The following is an 11,467-nucleotide window of genomic DNA, read 5'->3' as shown; positions in this document are numbered from 1 at the left end:
CCGTTCAGCCTGCAGGATAGTGGGGAGTTTCCCACCTCTTGGCCCCACCTTGAGGATCAAAAGAGATAACACTCACAGTGTTTGGCCAAGGCTTGGACCCCACCAAGCACCTGCGCTGCACCTGGCTATGTAGCAGCCTTTGGGGGGGGCAGGTAAATGACTACACACCTTCTCTGCTCCCAGAGGCACCCAAGTTAGTGCCCCCCAAGGCAAGAGAGCAGAGGGGTGCCAAGGAACACCCTGAGAGCACACCTCCAGCCCACTTGTCCATCCGGGAAGTACCACAAAGCTGCCGTGGCCCTGGGGGGGCTCCTTTCCTGAACCCCCTCCAATCCGCCTCCTCGCCTCCCTGAGCCCCCACCTGAGTTCAGGCCATCTATGTCTTGACCTGGAATTTAAACCACAAGTCAGACCCTGCTGCTCCCTGCCAAAACACCCCCAATCCTGGTCACCTCCCCCATCCTGGGGTAACACCTAACTCCTCCCCAGGGCTCGCTCTCCCCTCCCAGCCCATCTTGGTCCTCTGCTCCAGACCCACAGAGCTGTGCTCTGCGCCACCCCCCAGCACCCCCCAGGCTTACATAGGCCATTCCCTCTGCCGGAGCACTCTTCCCCCATGCACCTGGCCACCCCAGCACCTTCCTTCCCCCAACACTGCAGGCAGGACCCCAGAGCAGAGCCACCAGCCTCCCGGGGACAGAGGTCCAGCTGACATTTGCCAAATGGTGGTGCCGAGGTGGCCCCCTCACCCACCGCCCTCAACAGCCCTCAGCGACAGCGCCACCATACCCCTGCTTTGGGCTCCCCCGTCCTGCTGAGGATTTTAGGGGCACGCAGGCACCCAAACTCTGGGCTCACTCTCTAGTTACTTCCATGTCACTTCCTGAATGGCCCAGGGCCGGAGAGAGGATTTGTCTCCTGTCCAGGGCCTCCCAACCAGACCAGCTGGCGGCAACCTTGACCTCCTGCGGCAGCTGGTTAGGTAAGTAAACTGCCGTGCACCTGGGCCAGGAACTACTAGGTGGCAATCAAAAGAAGTGAGCTACCAAAGCCATGAAAAGTCACGGAGCATCCTCAGATACACTTTGCTAAGTGGAAGAAGCCAGTCTGAGAGGGTCACATACCGTGTGACTCCAAACCATACGCCATTCCAGAAAAGGCAGAACTCTGGGGACACTTAGAAGACCGGCGGGTACCGGGGGGTGAGGAGGAGGGAGGGTAGAATAGCTGGAGCACAGGGGATGTTTAAGGCAGTGAGAACCCTCTGTGATACCATAGCGGTAGATACGCGTCACTTACGTGGGTCCAAACCCACAGAGTGTGCAACCCCAAGAGAGAACCCTCAAGTCAACCCCAGACTGTGGGTGGTGAGAACGTGCCCTCGCAGGTTCATCGCTTGTGACAGATGTCCCACTCTGGTTGGGGATGTTGATGATGGGGGGAGGCTGAGCATGTGTGCAGGTGGGGCGTGGGGCGGGGGAAATCTCTGTGCTTTCCACTCAATTTGACCGTGAACACAAAACTGCTCTAAAAAATAAAGTCTATTACTTCAAAATATGTTTTAAGAATCAGGTTGAGAAGTATAATAAAGCAGACATCTCCAGGAGTGGGGACCAAGAGTGTGTAAGGGGCCCCATCCTGCCTGGTGGGCCCAGAAATCACCAAATGATCTATTGATCCAGCAAAGCCAAGTTCGTATGACAAGAGGGGCCACCCTGGCCAGAGCCTCAGGACTGACTGTCTTGGAAAAAGGAGGTCAAGTCATGGTGGGGGCGGCGGTGTCGGGTCCGAGTGGAGGGGAGCCTGGCTGGCATGGGTCGGGTTCCTGATACAGCAGAATGGGCCCGGACACTGCAAGGGCTGGTTTGCCAAGCACTTCTTTGTGTGCCAATAGTCATTCTCATGATGAGGATTTTGCCCAACTGAGTAAGCTCTTGTTCAGATAAATGGATTTTCAGGAAGTTCCCAAAACAATGAAGTTCTTTGCAACTTCATTCCCCTGGACAAGAAATTTCTGATGAGCAGTGTGCTTGCAGGCAGTTTGTTGTCAGATCCGAGGGAGAAGGCCCAGGGATCAACCAGCAAGAGCAAAGCAGAGCTCCCAAGTGCAGAACTCACTGCGGGGGAGGGGGGCAGTGAACTCTATGAGGCCTCAGTCTTCCCATCGGCAAAGTGGGGTTCCAGGCTTGCACGGATTCAGAAGGCCCTTCCAGCTCTGGTGAGTAGGTCTGTTTGAAGCTAGGCTCAGAGGTGCTGGGAAATTGCCCATCAGAGACCACTATGGGACCGAGGCAGAGTCAAATCCAAATGTCCCAACACCAGTCCAGCCCTCTCCTGGCCCCCCTGCCCTGCCCAGAACTTGTGCTGAGAAGGAGGAGGGCCAGGACAGCAGGGGCAGGAATGGGCAGCGGGGGTTGGGTCTCTTGGAGAGGTGACCCCCTCCCTCTCCCAGAAGTTGATCCCAAAATTCATATGGAAAAGCAATGCCCCACAGCCTTTCCTGCTTCGTCCGTCTCTCACTCAAATCTCCCAGGCATATCATCCACCACCCTAGAAAGTCCAGGAAGCCACATCCCTGTCTTGCCGGGCACCCTCATCACAGCACTATCACCTGGCATTGAGGTGGTCCTTATCTGCCACCGTCTCTCCCATCCCACTGTGAGCTCCCAAAGGTAAAGGACCACGCTGGCTACCCCTGTGTCCATAGCACCCAGCAGGGGCTCCACAGGGCAGGAATCGGACAGTGACGGGTGGATGGATGAATGGATGGACGAGTGGATTATGGATGGATGGATGGATGAGTGGATGGGTGGGTAGATGGAAGCGGGGGAGGGAGGGAGGGGTTCTCAGCCGCCTAGAAAGTCCATCCAGTGATCCCGTTTGGGGACAAGGGAATTCCATTCACTCCTGTATCTTCTCTCTCCTCCTAGCCCCAACGGCTCCAGGCCGGACAAGGGTGGTGGGAGGGGATGGTCGGGGCCAAATGAGCTCAATGAAGAAGGGTAAGAGTCAGCACCACTCTTTGCCCCGGATTTCACAGCCCAGCCAAGCCTCCCTCCCTAGGGGCACAGGCAGTGAGAAGGGGACCCATGGGAGCACCCTCAGAGCAGACAGGCCATCCCTGCTTTAAGCCAAATGGTGCCAAGGGCACTGGCCTGGGGAGGGGATTGAGGGAGGGCCCAGGCCTGGCCTTTGTGCTCAGCCAGGAGCACACAAAGACTCAGAGGGGAGGAGAGAAGACAAACACACTGCAGACTGGGCTTGGCTGGCTAGATCCTCATGGATGCCTATCACATCCCCTATGCCCAAGTGCACGTGCGTACTCACATACTCACCCGACTGCCAGCCAGCCACAGAGCGCACTGGTCGGTTCAAACCACAGCTGTCCCCCCAGCCAGCCCGCTCTCAGAGGAGACCTCACCACCACCTTCTGAGGTAGATGTGAGATCACAGAAGCTACGTAGTGGCCTCTACTCGTGGTTCCTGACACAGAGCTCCCGAAGCCCTTGTAAATTCTTTAGAGGTAAAAGCACTAGGAGCATCTCTTGCTCTGGGTGGACTCCTGGGTGGGGCGGGTCACCAGAAAGAACAAGCCAGGATTAGAAGCCTGGAATTTTTCAGCCCCATCCCCCACCCTCCAGAGAGGGGCCTGGGAGCGGGGAACAGAGTTAAGGATTGATCACACCTACGTGAGGAAGCCTCCATAAAACCCCAATAGTAGGGGGTTCAGAGAGCTTCTGGGTTGGTGAACACATCCACGTACCAGGAGGGCGATGCACCCCAACTCTACAGGGATAGAAGCTCCTGCACCGGGGACCATCCCCGACCTCACCCTATGTAGCTCTTCAAGACCTGGCTGTTCATCTGTATCCTTATCATAGCCTTTAATAAACTGGTAAACAGATCTGTGTCCTTGAGTTCTGTGCACTGTTCTAGGAAATAATCAAATCCAAGGCGGACGAGGTCATGGCAACCTCCGGTTTGTAGCCAAGTCAGAGGAAGTTGTGGCTAACCTGCACACCTACCACTTGCAATTGCACCTGAAGTGGGGGGCAGTCTAGTGGGACTGAGCCCTGAGCCTGTGGGATCTTGTCCTACCTTCAGGTAGACGTGTCCGAACCGAGTAGAATTGTAGGACGCCCAGCTGGTGTCACAGAATTGCGTGATGTGGGGAGAGAACCCACACATCCGGTGTCAGAAGCATTGTGAATGTCAGAATCATTCGTGAGGAAGGGAGAGACACAGGAGGAAGACCGTAAGCATTCAGTGGGAGAGTGGGGATGCCTGGCTGGCTTGGTCGGAAGAGAATCCGACTCTTGATCTCGTGGTCATGAGATCGAGCTCCATGCTGGGTTCGGAGAATACTTTAAATAAATCAGGGCCCTGGGTGGCTCAGTCAGTTAAGCATCTGCCTTCGGCTCAGGTCATGATCCCGGGGTCCTGGGATGGAGCCCCACGTCGGGCTCCTTGCTCAGCAAGGAGCCTGCTTCTCGCTCTGCCCCTACCCCCTGCTCATGATCTCCTTCTCTCAAATAAATAAAATCTTTTTTAAAAGATGATAAAAATTAATTAAATTTAAAAAAAAAGAATTCAGTGGGAGAGGCAGAGTTCATGATGCCCATTTCACAGAAAGGCTGACTGAGGTCCCACAAGTGGAGTGGCTCAGTCAAGAGCCACGAAAACCGAGGATCCTTCAAGAGGAACCCTGCAGGTGTCAACATCCCCCCTTGGGTGTGTCCTGTAGAGCCATGAGCGGAGGCAAAGCCTATTTTCAGTTGCTCCCAAGGCTTGTCCCACAGAGGTTCCTTGAGCGCCTACTGTGTGCATGGCACCACCTCCCACACCGAAGATACAACAAGCAGCAAACCCCGCACCGAGGGCTTGTGGCACTGGACAGCTTCAGTGTACGAAGGTCGCTCCCTTCCCACCAAGAAGGGCTGGAGGCAAACACAGCCGATACCACCGAGGGGTAGCACCTGCCATCAGGGGATGGGGAAGGTTTTCCACAGGAGGTGCTTTCTCATCTGAAGGCCTGCAGCTAAGGGGAGCAAACAGCACAGCACTGGAAACCTGCTGTGCCTGAGGAACGGGAAGCCCAGCCACAAGGCCAAATCCAAGGGCCGGAGATTAAGGTCTTAGCATCTGAGCCGGGATGTGGACCCGCGCTGTATGGCTTGGCTTTGAAGGGATCCTGGTGCTTCCCTTTCAGGTTCAACGTGACCGGGGTCTAAAGGCAAAAGAGACACAGGGATTACAATGTAATTATCCGCAATCCGCTCACCTCCTCCCACCCCCACTCCCTCCCAGGCCCCTAAGCGTCAGCAGCAGGATCTGTGAGCTAGGCTAACAGTCAGACGGAAGCTGGAGAGGCCGGTGATGTGAACCGAGCGGCGGAGAGGGTAGAGAGCCGCGCACGGGGAAGGAAGAGTCTCAGGCGCCTGTGAGGGAAGCAGATCCTAAGCGTGACCAGATCATTTTGATCTGTGTCTTTTTTTTTTAAGATTATTTATTTATTTATTTGACAGAGAGAGAGAGAGAGAGAGACAGCGAGAGCAGGAGCACAAGCAGGGGGAGTGGGAGAGGAGGGAGAAGCTGGCTTTCCGCCGAGCAGGGAGCCCGACGTGGGGCTCGATCCCAGGACTCTGGGATCGCGACCTGAGCCGAAGGCAGACGCGCAACCATCTGAGCCACGGAGGCGATCATTTTGGAATGTGAGCTGCGGGTTGGGACTCCATTCTCAGCATAGGGCCTGGGCCAGAGGCTGCGCCAGACTTACCTTGCTTCTCCCTAATTTTGGATGTGATGCAAGACCCCGTCTTTTCATCCACTGTGTGGCCACCCTTGATCCGCGGAGTGATGTGCTCCTGCGCCCTCCCACCCTCGAGACAGTAGGCACTCATTACCAGGCATTGGGAAATTTGGAAAACCAGGAGCAGAAACGTCCCATACTGCAGGGCTGCAAAGATCATCCCTGATAACAACTCAACGTGTTTCTCTCGGGTCTCATCTCCCCATAACATTTTGAATCTTGGTGAGGGTTTGTTAAATTCGATCTGATTGCATAAGCATTCGCCCCCCCCCCCCCCCGTCTTTGAAAACTCTTTATAAAGCTGATTCCCTCACCTTCTGGAGAGAGGATGTATAATCACAGCATGCTTCCCTCTTGTTGGGCACCTACCTTTCTACGGCAAATAAGGCTGGGAGGAACAGCGTGAAGGGTTTTGGAATCCCTCCTCCGCATGGGTTTCCAGCGTGGAATTACTGTGTCAGCTCACTTCCTGACCCATGGTGTGCAGCGGGCCTCCCGCCAGGGTGCGGAAGTTCACGTTCCCGCCAGAGGGCTGTGGCCCCCCCCCCCCCCCCCCCCCCCCCCCCCCTGTTCTGGCCCATGCGGCTGCGCACCTGAAGCAGGGAGGGGGCTCGCCCCGCTCCAGCGCCCATCCCCCCACCCCCACGAGGATGCATTTCTCACCAGTTCCTCTGGGCCCGGCAGGGGCTGGGGCTGGGAGGCTGGGGAAGCCCACAGATCCGGGTCCATGGCCTCGGCCAGCGGCTTCCCCACCCAGACGCGGTGACGACGGGAGGGTCACAAGAGAACTCGTGGACAGCGGGCACAAGCAGGGTCTGGCCACCGAGTAGTTGCCTGTGCCGGCCCATCCCCCTGGCTGGCCCGCTTCAGGGGGACAAGCTGTTCCCTGGGCCAGAGCCACTCCTGCCTCTTCCCAGAACAGCATCGGATCAAACAAGCTGGGCTCCTGGACTTCGTTAGTGCCTTCTTTATTTCTCCTTGCCTGGCAGGAGTTTCCATATAGCTGGAGAGGTCTCTTTTAAATTACACATCCCCTCTACCAGCCACGCGGTTTGGAGGCGGCGGGGGGTGGGGGGGGCGCGGTGTCAAGGTCCACGTGTCTCAGAACCTCTTCCTATTTCAGAGGCCCGGGGCCCCATCTGGGGCCGCCTGGCTCCTCTCCCCAGCGGCAGGAGGCCAAGCACTCCCATCAGCCCTGGCCGGAGAGCCGGGCCCAGCTCCGGGAGGCTTGGGTCACCCATCAGCCTGCTCACTCACGCAGTCACTGGCCCAATGTCCCTGGTGTCCTCCATGTTGGAGCCGGGCTGGGGCTGGGGACTGACAAGTAAATCACACCAAAACCTTCTCGCCAAGTTGCATCCAGACTCTGGAGGGGAGATGGGCCCCAGAAACATGTAATTACAGGCGCACAGTTGTTGAAAATATATTTTCTGAGCATTTATGATGGGTCACAAGCTGAGCTGAGAGATTCCCATTATGAGAATTCTGTGGGCCGGAACCGAATCCGCCCTGGGCCCTTGCTGGCTGAGGCAGAGACAAGTCCTTCCAGGGCCCCGGGCCCACCCACGGTCACACCCAAGCCCCCAGCAGGAACCCAGGGCATAGGGGGACCTCTGTGGTGAGGCCGATGCCCGATCAGGGGAGGCAAGGAGGCCAGGGCGTTCCTGTCCCCAGGCTTCTGTCAGGGTCACGGACAAAGGCCCCCAGAGCCCCTGGGGCAGGGTCAGCACCTGTCCTGGGGGACCCGGAGAGGGCTGGGTTCCTGCTGGTGGCAGGGCAGGAAGCAGCTGTGGGAAGCTGGGGGCAGGGGACAGCGGTTACCTCCATAGCCCACTGTCTGCGGAAGCCAGGGCAGGGACATTGCTGCTATGTGAAACTGCTGTGGCAAGACCCAGCCAGCCTCCAGGGCCTGACAGTGCCCTCTGGTGGGTCACCGCCCCATCCTCCACCTGCTCCAGCCTGATGCCACAATGAGGTGGCGGCTGGCTGGCACCTGTCAGAGGCAGTGGGGGACCTGTGGCTGGCCCTGGAGGATGAGGTGGAGATGTCGGGGCAGAGACGGGGTGGAGGGACCAGAAGACAACACCACCCTAGAAATACCAAGGCCAGCTTCTAAAAGAAATAGAGCAAGAGGGGCTCCTGGGTGGCCCAGTTGGTTAAGGGTCCTGGGTCCCAGGGTCCTGGGATCGAGCCCTGCGTCCAGCTCCTTGCTCAGTGGGGAGTCTGCTTCTCCCTCCGCCGGCTCCCCCTGCTTGAAAGAGCGAGAGAAGTGGCAGGATTTCTTTCCTCACTGGCCTCACTGTGTCTGGGATCCGTCTTCCTGCTTCCCTTACATTCCAAAAGGAGGCACCCATCCCCTAGGTGGGCAGTCTAGGTGAGGCACCGGACAGGAGGACAAAGGAAGTAGGTGAGAAAGATCTTTCTCCACCCGAACCCTGCAATGAGAGCTCAGGCAACGGCTGGAAGTAGTGAGCCCAGCATCTCTGGAAGCAATCAACCTGCCCCTGGATGCCGGGGGGCCAGGAGCCCAGAAAGGAGTCTATAACGGGGTGGGGGTTTAACAAGGTGCGCAGGAGGACCCCCGTGGGCAGTGCTCCTTCCAGCATTCAGAGCCACCCAAGGCTTCCGGACGACCAGGGAGTGCCCCAGGAGCCCCCTGGGCACAGACAACACCAAGAAAAGGTGGGCACCTGCCCCACGCCAGGTGCTGTGCCAGGCAAGAGTTCTGCGTGCTTCATTTCAACCATCTCAACACTTGCAAAGGACTGGTTACTCTCCTACTTAGCAGGTGAGGAAGCCGAGCACCAGGGAGGTAAATGCCTCGCTCAGGATCACCCAGCTCCCTGGGGCAGAGCCAGGACAGGGACCCAGATCTGGCTGACTGGGTAAGCCCTCCCCTCTAGTCATCCTTGCACGGAGGAGTGGTTACAGAGGGCCTGACCCGTGCTGCGTCCTGGCTGGGTCCTGGTGGGACACAGGTACGTGGAGAACCAAACAGGTGAGGATCTGCCCGCCAGCCCACACACCAGGTTCCCTCCACGCCTTTTCCTTGAGCATTTGCTCAGGCTGCTTATGACTTGACATTTAGCTCATTCAACAAACTTTGACCAAAATAGTGCCTCTGTCTCTCCCCTCCGTCCCCCAGCTGCATACCTTCACCCACTGACCCAGGCCTGGGGGCGGGGCCAGCGGTATACCAGCATGTAAGTCAGGTGCTGGGACCACAGGTGCAGAGGGGAGATGGTAATCCAGATTCTGTCCCAGCCGATACCTGCAGAGCAGGGCAGCAGACAACTTCAAAGTACACATTTCAGGTACGCATGGGACCTTCACCGACATAGGTCAGATCCTGGGCCATAAAGCAAGTCTCAGTGCACGCACCAAAATCATATGAAGAATTCCTCCCTCGTCGATGTATAACAACGAAATCAATCTAGGAAAGCTCCAAATGTTTGCAAATTTAAGAAACACGCCATGGAATAACCCTGTGAGTCCAAGAAGAAATCCAAGGAAAATGAGAAAATATTTTCAACTGAACGAAAACAAAAATACATGTCCGAATTTGTGGGAAGCAGCTAACTAACTCAGGGCTTAGAGGGCATGGAAGCTTTCAGTGTTCATATTGTGAAAAAACAGAGGTTTAAAACCAGTAATCTAAAGAAGCTAGAGAGCAAATGAAAATCAAATTCTCCAAAATAACAGCCCCCCGGAGATGTCCGCATCTGATCCCTGGAATCTGACTCCGTGAGGATAGGTGGCTAAGGGGAATTAAGGTGACAGGTTAAATTAAGCCTGCAGAAACAGAGAGATTATGCTCGATTATTCCAGTGGGCTCAGGGTGATCAATCACAAGGGTCTTTAAAAGTGGAACAGGGCGGCAGAGGTTCAGCGTGCTGAGATCCGAGCAGGGCTGATCCCCCCAGTGCAGGCTTTGAAGAGGGAGGCAGGGGCCACCAGCCAAGGAGTGTGGGGAGCATCTGGAGGCTGGAAGAGGTCAGGAGGGACTTTGCTCAGTAGCCTCCTTGAAGGAAGAGCGCCCTGCAGACACCTTGATGTTAACCCCGAGAGACCTACATCAGACTTCTGGCCTTCAGGACCGGAAGGTAAAACATTTGCCTTGCCTTGCTGAGCTCCAAGTCATTAGTTACAGCAGCAATAGGAAATGAATACAAAAATCAACGCAGCTGGGGCGCCTGGATGGCTCAGTTGGTTGAGCGTCTGCCTTTGGCTCAGGTCATGATCCCAGGGTCCTGGGATCGAACCCCAGGTCAGGCTCCCTGCTCAACAGGAAGTCTGCTTCTTCCTCTCCCTCTGCCCCTCCCCCAGCCCCAATAGCCGAAGCCCTGGTGAGACTGATCAAAGAAAGGAAAGAAAGCACAAATTAGCAAACCCAGGAAAGAGGGAACATCATTACAGATCCTACATACATTAAAATGATAATAGGGGAACATTAGGAAAAACTTTGTCAATAAAGTTGACAACTGGTGCGAATCAAACCCCTCGAAAACCATAGATTATCCAAACTGACACAAGAAGAAAATAAGAACATCTAAAGAGCCTCATACCTATTTTGAAAATTTGCATTTGTAGTTCAAACTCTCAGGAGGAAAACTGTGGACGTTGATGGTTTCACTGGTGCATTCTATCAAATATTTAAGGAAGAAATAATACCAGTCTGACAGGAACCCCTTCAGACACTGGAGGAGGAAGGAGCACATCCTAAATTGTTCTAACAAGGTAGAGCCATCCTGATACCGAAACTCGACAAGAGAGAGAGACCACTACAGACCAGTATCATTCTTGAATGTAAAGCAAATCCTCAACACAATTATAACAAATCGAACCCAGCAATATACACAAAGGATAATGAATCGTGACAAAGTGGGCTTTTTGCCAGAAACACAAGGTTGATTTAATGTTCAAAATCAATCAAGGTGATTTGCTCCATTAACAGAGTAAAGGATTTTTAAAAACTGTAGTATATCACAAAAAACATGTGACCAAATTCATTCATGATTAAAAAAAATTTTTTTTTTCCAGACACTTAGGAATATGAGGGAACATCACGAACTAAATAGAGAAACTACAGAAAAACCTATAACTAATGCCACAGGGAATGGTGAGAGACTGAAGCCTTTCCCTGGAGACCCTGTGTCCGCTGTCCCCGCTTCCATCCCACCTCGAGTCCAGAGGTTCCAGCCGGTCTCTACGTGCCAGCATCATGACAGTCCATGCAGAAAACCCTAGTAAATCCACAAAGCGCCCACCAGGCCTGGCCTCAGTGAGGGAGGGATGGTTCTGGCATTGAAGGGAGCGTCCGGGAATGCTGAACTTGCGGAGAAGTCTGCAGGGGCTGCTTCTGCCCGGAAGGCCACCGAGGATGCTGAGTTATTTTAAGGCAAATTGGGCCAGGGTTTCTGCAGTGGCCAGGCTTGTTCTGTTTGAAGACAGCTTCTTGGCAGGACTGCCAGGCCGCGCTAATCCTGCCCCCTGGCCCCGGATGCTTGGGCCGGGTGCAGGGGGCTCCCTGCCAGCTTTTCAGGGTGGACATTGGAGGGGTAAGGGGACAGGGGCTGGCTGTGTGACGGGCCTCGGCCCAGACCCCTTTTATCTCCCCGCCCCCGACCCTGGGTAGGGGAGGGAACACTGTGCTGCCAG

This window comes from Callorhinus ursinus, unplaced genomic scaffold (assembly GCF_003265705.2).
Source record: "Callorhinus ursinus isolate GAN/ISIS: 27379988/994484 unplaced genomic scaffold, GSC_fseal_2.0 scaffold48, whole genome shotgun sequence".
Lineage (NCBI taxonomy): Eukaryota > Metazoa > Chordata > Mammalia > Carnivora > Otariidae > Callorhinus > Callorhinus ursinus.
The sequence above is the reverse complement of the archived record's forward strand: the minus strand, read 5'-3'. Positions refer to the sequence as shown.